The sequence below is a fragment of the Oncorhynchus clarkii genome, chromosome 12 (genome assembly GCF_045791955.1).
Source record: "Oncorhynchus clarkii lewisi isolate Uvic-CL-2024 chromosome 12, UVic_Ocla_1.0, whole genome shotgun sequence".
Lineage (NCBI taxonomy): Eukaryota > Metazoa > Chordata > Actinopteri > Salmoniformes > Salmonidae > Oncorhynchus > Oncorhynchus clarkii.
The window spans coordinates 103512782-103522781 of record NC_092158.1 but is presented as its reverse complement, the minus strand read 5'-3'; the positions used below and the strand labels follow the sequence as shown (position 1 = coordinate 103522781).

General features: G+C 48.8%; 1 protein-coding gene across 4 annotated transcripts in view; it reads left to right on the top strand.

Moving 5' to 3' along the window:
* The window catches only part of LOC139421775 (neuronal-specific septin-3-like), a 156123-nt gene that overhangs the window by 114278 nt on the left and 31845 nt on the right, over window positions 1-10000 (top strand). The gene's annotated exons all lie outside the window — the stretch shown is intronic.

Below are 10000 nucleotides of genomic sequence, written 5' to 3'. Positions count from 1 at the left end.
GTTAAATCCATGTGGTTACAGGGTTCATTCCACATAGTTACAGGGTTCATTCCACATAGTTACAGGTTAAAACAGAAACAACTCAAAGGGTTTAGTTTAGGTATTCATTCCTAGTGGTGTAGTTTAGGTATTCATCCCTAGTGGTGTAGTTTAGGTATTCATCCCTAGTGGTGTAGTTTAGGTATTCATCCCTAGTGGTGTAGTTTAGGTATTCATTCCTAGTGGTGTAGTTTAGGTATTCATTCCTAGTGGTGTAGTTTAGGTATTCATTCCTAGTGGTGTAGTTTAGGTATTCATTCCTAGTGGTTTATTTTAGGTATTCATTCCTAGTGGTGTAGTTCAGGTATTCATTCCTATTGGTGTAGTTTAGGTATTCATTCCTAATGGTGTAGTTTAGGTATTCATTCCTAGTGGTGTAGTTTAGGTATTCATTCCTAGTGGTGTAGTTTAGGTATTCATTCCTAGTGGTGTAGTTTAGGTATTAATTCCTAGTGGTGTAGTTTAGGTATTCATTCCTAGTGGTGTAGTTTAGGTATTCATTCCTAGTGGTGTAGTTTAGGTATTCATTCCTAGTGGTGTAGTTTAGGTATTCCTTCCTAGTGGTGTAGTTTAGGTATTCATTCCTAGTGGTGTAGTTTAGGTATTAATTCCTAGTGGTGTAGTTTAGGTATTCCTTCCTAGTGGTGTAGTTTAGGTATTCATTCCTAGTGGTGTAGTTTAGGTATTCATTCCTAGTGGTGTAGTTTAGGTATTCATTCCTAGTGGTTTATTTTAGGTATTCACTATTAGTGGTGTAGTTTAGGTATTCATTCCTAGTGGTTCAGTTTAGGTATTCATTCCTAGTGGTTCAGTTTAGGTATTCATTCCTAGTGGTTCAGTTTAGGTATTAATTCCTAGTGGTTCAGTTTAGGTATTCATTCAGAGTGGTTTAGTTTAGGTATTCATTCCTAGTGGTGTAGTTTAGGTATTCACTCCTAGTGGTGTAGTTTAGGTATTCATTCCTAGTGGTGTAGTTTAGGTATTCATTCCTAGTGGTGTAGTTTAGGTATTCATTCCTAGTGGTTTATTTTAGGTATTCACTATTAGTGGTGTAGTTTAGGTATTCATTCCTAGTGGTTCAGTTTAGGTATTCATTCCTAGTGGTTCAGTTTAGGTATTCATTCCTAGTGGTTCAGTTTAGGTATTAATTCCTAGTGGTGTAGTTTAGGTATTAATTCCTAGTGGTGTAGTTTAGGTATTCCTTCCTAGTGGTGTAGTTTAGGTATTCATTCCTAGTGGTGTAGTTTAGGTATTCATTCCTAGTGGTGTAGTTTAGGTATTCATTCCTAGTGGTTTATTTTAGGTATTCACTATTAGTGGTGTAGTTTAGGTATTCATTCCTAGTGGTTGAGTTTAGGTATTCATTCCTAGTGGTTCAGTTTAGGTATTCATTCCTAGTGGTTCAGTTTAGGTATTAATTCCTAGTGGTTCAGTTTAGGTATTCATTCAGAGTGGTTTAGTTTAGGTATTCATTCCTAGTGGTGTAGTTTAGGTATTCACTCCTAGTGGTGTAGTTTAGGTATTCATTCCTAGTGGTGTAGTTTAGGTATTCATTCCTAGTGGTTTATTTTAGGTATTCATTCCTAGTGGTGTAGTTTAGGTATTCCCTCCTAGTGGTGTAGTTTAGGTATTCATTCCTAGTGGTGTAGTTTAGGTATTCATTCCTAGTGGTGTAGTTTAGGTATTCATTCCTAGTGGTGTAGTTTAGGTATTCATTCCTAGTGGTGTAGTTTAGGTATTAATTCCTAGTGGTGTAGTTTAGGTATTCATTCCTAGTGGTTTATTTTAGGTATTCACTCCTAGTGGTGTAGTTTAGGTATTCATTCCTAGTGGTTCAGTTTAGGTATTCATTCCTAGTGGTTCAGTTTAGGTATTCATTCCTAGTGGTTCAGTTTAGGTATTCATTCCTAGTGGTTCAGTTTAGGTATTCATTCCTAGTGGTTCAGTTTAGGTATTAATTCCTAGTGGTGTAGTTTAGGTATTAATTCCTAGTGGTGTAGTTTAGGTATTCATTCCTAGTGGTTCAGTTTAGGTATTCATTCCTAGTGGTTCAGTTTAGGTATTCATTCAGAGTGGTTTAGTTTAGGTATTCATTCCTAGTGATTAAGGTTAGGGTGATGGTTTGGGGAAGGCTTAAAATAAAATAATGAAAAACAATGCATTGTTTTTATGAAGTATCTTCCAGTACTCTCCCTGGCTTGCTAGAGTATCGTGAACTACCGTGGCACAGTGGTCTGAGTACCTGGTCTGTGTGGTCTGAGGATGCTTCATCTCCGAGCATCATGAGTTCACGCCCAGTGAACGGTGAGGAAGACATGTGTCGACGTCCTCAGGACCTTTACAACCATCCCAAATCAAATGGTAGTTCTAGTGACCAGGCTGATATGTGAACAGAATATTGTATTTGTAAACACTAGCTGTTAGAGGAATTGGTGTTTAGTGCCAGATTAAAGCTACAATCAGCAGTAGAAACAACACCAACTGGTGTTTAGTGCCAGATTAAAGCTACAATCAGCAGTAGAAACAACACCAACTGGTGTTTAGTGCCAGATTAAAGCTACAATCAGCAGTAGAAACAACACCAACTGGTGTTTAGTGTCAGATTAAAGCTACAGTCAGCAGTAGAAACAACACCAACTGGTGTTTAGTGTCAGATTAAAGCTACAATCAGCAGTAGAAACAACACCAACTGGTGTTTAGTGCCAGATTAAAGCTACAATCAGCAGTAGAAACAACACCAACTGGTGTTTAGTGCCAGATTAAAGCTACACTCAGCAGTAGAAACAACACCAACTGGTGTTTAGTGTCAGATTAAAGCTACAATCAGCAGTAGAAACAACACCAACTGGTGTTTAGTGCCAGATTAAAGCTACACTCAGCAGTAGCAACAACACCAACTGGTGTTTAGTGCCAGATTAAAGCTACAATCAGCAGTAGAAACACCACCAACTGGTGTTTAGTGCCAGATTAAAGCTACAATCAACAGTAGAAACAAGATCAACTGGTGTTTAGTGCCAGATTAAAGATACAATCAGCAGTAGAAACAAGATCAACTGGTGTTTAGTGCCAGATTAAAGCTACAATCAGCAGTAGAAACAACACCAACTGGTGTTTAGTGCCAGATTAAAGATACAATCAGCAGTAGAAACAAGATCAACTGGTGTTTAGTGCCAGATTAAAGCTACAATCAGCAGTAGAAACAAGATCAACTGGTGTTTAGTGCCAGATTAAAGCTACAATCAGCAGTAGAAACAACACCAACTGGTGTTTAGTGCCAGATTAAAGCTACAATCAGCAGTATAAACAACACCAACTGGTGTTTAGTGCCAGATTAAAGCTACAATCAGCAGTAGAAACAACACCAACTGGTGTTTAGTGCCAGATTAAAGCTACACTCAGCAGTAGAAACAAGATCAACTGGTGTTTGGTGCCAGATTAAAGCTACAATCAGCAGTATAAACAACACCAACTGGTGTTTAGTGCCAGATTAAAGCTACAATCAGCAGTAGAAACAACATCAACTGGTGTTTAGTGCCAGATTAAAGCTACAATCAGCAGTAGAAACAACACCAACTGGTGTTTAGTGCCAGATTAAAGCTACAATCAGCAGTAGAAACAACATCAACTGGTGTTTAGTGCCAGATTAAAGCTACAATCAGCAGTAGAAACAAGATCAACTGGTGTTTAGTGCCAGATTAAAGCTACAATCAGCAGTAGAAACAACATCAACTGGTGTTTAGTGCAAGATTAAAGCTACAATCAGCAGTAGAAACAACATCAACTGGTGTTTAGTGCCAGATTAAAGCTACAATCAGCAGTAGAAACAACATCAACTGGTGTTTAGTGCCAGATTAAAGCTACAATCAGCAGTAGAAACAACACCAACTGGTGTTTAGTGCCAGATTAAAGCTACAATCAGCAGTAGAAACAACATCAACTGGTGTTTAGTGCCAGATTAAAGCTACAATCAGCAGTAGAAACAAGATCAACTGGTGTTTAGTGCCAGATTAAAGCTACAATCAGCAGTAGAAACAACATCAACTGGTGTTTAGTGCAAGATTAAAGCTACAATCAGCAGTAGAAACAACATCAACTGGTGTTTAGTGCCAGATTAAAGCTACAATCAGCAGTAGAAACAACATCAACTGGTGTTTAGTGCCAGATTAAAGCTACAATCAGCAGTAGAAACAAGTTTCAGTAAAAATCTGAGGGATGGGGCTGGAGAAATGCAACCACTCAAATTCATAGACAGAGCAATGGATGCAAGGACTGACCATCCGTGATATCAAAATGATAGTTAAAACATTGTTTTTAGGCTAATGTCTACATTTTTTTTATATACAAACATTGGAGTAAAACAAGCTTATATTTTGGGTTCTGACAGGGTGAGCCATTCATAAATTATTTTATTCAATGGGTATATATCAGAAATGTTTGCTTCGGTTCAGCTAGCCGTCAGGATGCTTCGGTTCAGCTAGCTGTCAGGATGCTTCGGTTCAGCTAGCCGTCAGGATGCTTCGGTTCAGCTAGCTGTCAGGATGCTTCGGTTCAGCTAGCCGTCAGGATGCTTCGGTTCAGCTAGCCGTCTGTATGCTTCGGTTCACTAGCTGTCAGGATGCTTCGGTTCAGCTAGCCGTCTGTTTGCTTCGGTTCAGCTAGCCGTCTGTATGCTTCGGTTCACTAGCTGTCAGGATGCTTCGGTTCGGCTAGCTGTCAGGATGCTTCGGTTCGGCTAGCTGTCTGTATGCTTCGGTTCACTAGCTGTCAGGATGCTTCGGTTCGGCTAGCTGTCTGTATGCTTCGGTTCAGCTAGCTGTCAGGATGCTTCGGTTCGGCTAGCTGTCAGGATGCTTCGGTTCAGCTAGCCGTCTGTATGCTTCGGTTCAGCTAGCTGTCAGGATGCTTCGGTTCACTAGCTGTCAGGATGCTTCGGTTCAGCTAGCTGTCAGGATGCTTCGGTTCAGCTAGCTGTCAGGATGCTTCGGTTCAGCTAGCTGTCAGGATGCTTCGGTTCAGCTAGCTGTCAGGATGCTTCGGTTCGGCTAGCTGTCAGGATGCTTCGGTTCAGCTAGCCGTCTGTATGCTTCGGTTCAGCTAGCTGTCAGGATGCTTCGGTTCAGCTAGCTGTCAGGATGCTTCGGTTCAGCTAGCTGTCAGGATGCTTCGGTTCGGCTGGCTGTCAGGATGCTTCGGTTCAGCTAGCTGTCAGGATGCTTCGGTTCAGCTAGCCGTCTGTATGCTTCGGTTCAGCTAGCCGTCTGTATGCTTCGGTTCAGCTAGCTGTCAGGATGCTTCGGTTCAGCTAGCTGTCAGGATGCTTCGGTTCAGCTAGCCGTCTGTATGCTTCGGTTCAGCTAGCTGTCAGGATGCTTCGGTTCAGCTAGCTGTCAGGATGCTTCGGTTCAGCTAGCTGTCAGGATGCTTCGGTTCGGCTAGCTGTCAGGATGCTTCGGTTCGGCTAGCTGTCAGGATGCTTCGGTTCAGCTAGCTGTCAGGATGCTTCGGTTCGGCTAGCTGTCAGGATGCTTCGGTTCGGCTAGCTGTCAGGATGCTTCGGTTCGGCTAGCTGTCAGGATGCTTCGGTTCAGCTAGCTGTCAGGATGCTTCGGTTCAGCTAGCTGTCAGGATGCTTCGGTTCGGCTGGCTGTCAGGATGCTTCGGTTCAGCTAGCTGTCAGGATGCTTCGGTTCAGCTAGCTGTCAGGATGCTTCGGTTCAGCTAGCTGTCAGGATGCTTCGGTTCGGCTAGCTGTCAGGATGCTTCGGTTCGGCTAGCTGTCAGGATGCTTCGGTTCGGCTAGCTGTCAGGATGCTTCGGTTCGGCTAGCTGTCAGGATGCTTCGGTTCGGCTAGCTGTCAGGATGCTTCGGTTCGGCTAGCTGTCAGGATGCTTCGGTTCAGCTAGCTGTCAGGATGCTTCGGTTCAGCTAGCTGTCAGGATGCTTCGGTTCAGCTGGCTGTCAGGATGATTCGGTTCAGCTAGCTGTCAGGATGCTTCGGTTCGGCTAGCTGTCAGGATGCTTCGGTTCGGCTAGCTGTCAGGATGCTTCGGTTCGGCTAGCTGTCAGGATGCTTCGGTTCGGCTAGCTGTCAGGATGCTTCGGTTCGGCTAGCTGTCAGGATGCTTCGGTTCGGCTAGCTGTCAGGATGCTTCGGTTCGGCTAGCTGTCAGGATGCTTCGGTTCGGCTAGCTGTCAGGATGCTTCGGTTCGGCTAGCTGTCAGGATGCTTCGGTTCGGCTAGCTGTCTGTATGCTTCGGTTCGGCTAGCTGTCAGGATGCTTCGGTTCGGCTAGCTGTCAGGATGCTTCGGTTCGGCTAGCTGTCAGGATGCTTCGGTTCAGCTAGCTGTCAGGATGCTTCGGTTCGGCTAGCTGTCAGGATGCTTCGGTTCGGCTAGCTGTCAGGATGCTTCGGTTCGGCTAGCTGTCAGGATGCTTCGGTTCGGCTGGCTGTCAGGATGCTTCGGTTCGGCTGGCTGTCAGGATGCTTCGGTTCGGCTGGCTGTCAGGATGCTTCGGTTCGGCTAGCTGTCAGGATGCTTCGGTTCGGCTAGCTGTCAGGATGCTTCGGTTCGGCTAGCTGTCAGGATGCTTCGGTTCGGCTAGCTGTCAGGATGCTTCGGTTCGGCTAGCTGTCAGGATGCTTCGGTTCGGCTGGCTGTCAGGATGCTTCGGTTCGGCTAGCTGTCAGGATGCTTCGGTTCGGCTAGCTGTCTGTATGCTTCGGTTCGGCTAGCTGTCAGGATGCTTCGGTTCGGCTAGCTGTCAGGATGCTTCGGTTCGGCTAGCTGTCAGGATGCTTCGGTTCGGCTGGCTGTCAGGATGCTTCGGTTCGGCTAGCTGTCAGGATGCTTCGGTTCGGCTAGCTGTCAGGATGCTTCGGTTCGGCTAGCTGTCAGGATGCTTCGGTTCGGCTAGCTGTCAGGATGCTTCGGTTCGGCTGGCTGTCAGGATGCTTCGGTTCGGCTAGCTGTCAGGATGCTTCGGTTCGGCTAGCTGTCAGGATGCTTCGGTTCGGCTAGCTGTCAGGATGCTTCGGTTCGGCTAGCTGTCAGGATGCTTCGGTTCGGCTGGCCTTCAGGATGCTTCGGTTCGGCTGGCCGTCAGGATGCTTCGGTTCGGCTAGCTGTCAGGATGCTTCGGTTCGGCTGGCCGTCAGGATGCTTCGGTTCGGCTGGCCGTCTGCATGCTTCGGTTCGGCTGGCCGTCAGGATGCTTCGGTTCAGCTGGCCTTCAGGATGCTTCGGTTCGGCTAGCTGTCAGGATGCTTCGGTTCGGCTGGCCGTCAGGATGCTTCGGTTCGGCTGGCCGTCTGCATGCTTCGGTTCGGCTGGCCGTCAGGATGCTTCGGTTCAGCTAGCTGTCAGGATGCTTCGGTTCGGCTAGCTGTCAGGATGCTTCGGTTCAGCTGGCTGTCAGGATGCTTTGGTTCGGCTGGCTGTCAGCATGCTTCGGTTCAGCTAGCTGTCAGGATGCTTCGGTTCGGCTAGCTGTCAGGATGCTTCGGTTCGGCTGGCTGTCAGGATGAGGATACTTCGGTTCGGCTGGCTGTCAGGATGCTTCGGTTCGGCTAGCTGTCAGGATGAGGATGCTTCGGTTCGGCTGGCTGTCAGGATGCTTCGGTTCGGCTAGCTGTCAGGATGCTTCGGTTCGGCTGGCTGTCAGGATGCTTCGGTTCGGCTAGCTGTCAGGATGCTTCGGTTCGGCTAGCTGTCAGGATGCTTCGGTTCGGCTAGCTGTCAGGATGCTTCGGTTCGGCTAGCTGTCAGGATGCTTCGGTTCGGCTGGCTGTCAGGATGCTTCGGTTCGGCTAGCTGTCAGGATGCTTCGGTTCGGCTAGCTGTCAGGATGCTTCGGTTCGGCTAGCTGTCAGGATGCTTCGGTTCGGCTAGCTGTCAGGATGCTTCGGTTCGGCTAGCTGTCAGGATGCTTCGGTTCGGCTAGCTGTCTGTATGCTTCGGTTCGGCTAGCTGTCAGGATGCTTCGGTTCGGCTAGCTGTCAGGATGCTTCGGTTCGGCTAGCTGTCAGGATGCTTCGGTTCGGCTAGCTGTCAGGATGCTTCGGTTCGGCTAGCTGTCAGGATGCTTCGGTTCGGCTAGCTGTCAGGATGCTTCGGTTCGGCTAGCTGTCTGTATGCTTCGGTTCGGCTAGCTGTCAGGATGCTTCGGTTCGGCTAGCTGTCAAGATGCTTCGGTTCGGCTAGCTGTCAGGATGCTTCGGTTCGGCTAGCTGTCAGGATGCTTCGGTTCGGCTAGCTGTCAGGATGCTTCGGTTCGGCTAGCTGTCAGGATGCTTCGGTTCGGCTGGCCGTCAGGATGCTTCGGTTCGGCTGGCCTTTCAGGATGCTTCGGTTCGGCTGGCCTTCATGATGCTTCGGTTCGGATAGCTGTCAGGATGCTTCGGTTCGGCTGGCCGTCAGGATGCTTCGGTTCGGCTGGCCTTCAGGATGCTTCGGTTCGGCTGGCCGTCAGGATGCTTCGGTTCGGCTAGCTGTCAGGATGCTTCGGTTCGGCTGGCCGTCAGGATGCTTCGGTTCGGCTGGCCGTCTGCATGCTTCGGTTCGGCTGGCCGTCAGGATGCTTCGGTTCAGCTGGCCTTCAGGATGCTTCGGTTCGGCTAGCTGTCAGGATGCTTCGGTTCGGCTAGCTGTCAGGATGCTTCGGTTCGGCTGGCTGTCAGGATGCTTCGGTTCGGCTAGCTGTCAGGATGCTTCGGTTCGGCTTGCTGTCAGGATGCTTCGGTTCGGCTAGCTGTCAGGATGCTTCGGTTCGGCTAGCTGTCAGGATGCTTCGGTTCGGCTAGCTGTCAGGATGCTTCGGTTCGGCTAGCTGTCTGTATGCTTCGGTTCGGCTAGCTGTCAGGATGCTTCGGTTCGGCTAGCTGTCAGGATGCTTCGGTTCGGCTAGCTGTCAGGATGCTTCGGTTCGGCTAGCTGTCAGGATGCTTCGGTTCGGCTAGCTGTCAGGATGCTTCGGTTCGGCTAGCTGTCAGGATGCTTCGGTTCGGCTAGCTGTCTGTATGCTTCGGTTCGGCTAGCTGTCAGGATGCTTCGGTTCGGCTAGCTGTCAGGATGCTTCGGTTCGGCTAGCTGTCAGGATGCTTCGGTTCGGCTAGCGGTCAGGATGCTTCGGTTCGGCTAGCTGTCAGGATGCTTCGGTTCGGCTAGCTGTCAGGATGCTTCGGTTCGGCTGGCCGTCAGGATGCTTCGGTTCGGCTGGCCTTTCAGGATGCTTCGGTTCGGCTGGCCTTCAGGATGCTTCGGTTCGGATAGCTGTCAGGATGCTTCGGTTCGGCTGGCCGTCAGGATGCTTCGGTTCGGCTGGCCTTCAGGATGCTTCGGTTCGGCTGGCCGTCAGGATGCTTCGGTTCGGCTAGCTGTCAGGATGCTTCGGTTCGGCTGGCCGTCAGGATGCTTCGGTTCGGCTGGCCGTCTGCATGCTTCGGTTCGGCTGGCCGTCAGGATGCTTCGGTTCAGCTGGCCTTCAGGATGCTTCGGTTCGGCTAGCTGTCAGGATGCTTCGGTTCGGCTGGCCGTCAGGATGCTTCGGTTCGGCTGGCCGTCTGCATGCTTCGGTTCGGCTGGCCGTCAGGATGCTTCGGTTCAGCTAGCTGTCAGGATGCTTCGGTTCGGCTAGCTGTCAGGATGCTTCGGTTCAGCTGGCTGTCAGGATGCTTTGGTTCGGCTGGCTGTCAGCATGCTTCGGTTCAGCTAGCTGTCAGGATGCTTCGGTTCGGCTAGCTGTCAGGATGCTTCGGTTCGGCTGGCTGTCAGGATGAGGATACTTCGGTTCGGCTGGCTGTCAGGATGCTTCGGTTCGGCTAGCTGTCAGGATGAGGATGCTTCGGTTCGGCTGGCTGTCAGGATGCTTCAGTTCGGCTGGCTGTCAGGATGCTTCGGTTCAGCTGGCTGTCAGGATGCTTCGGTTCAGCTAGCTGTCAGGATGAGGATGCTTCGGTTCG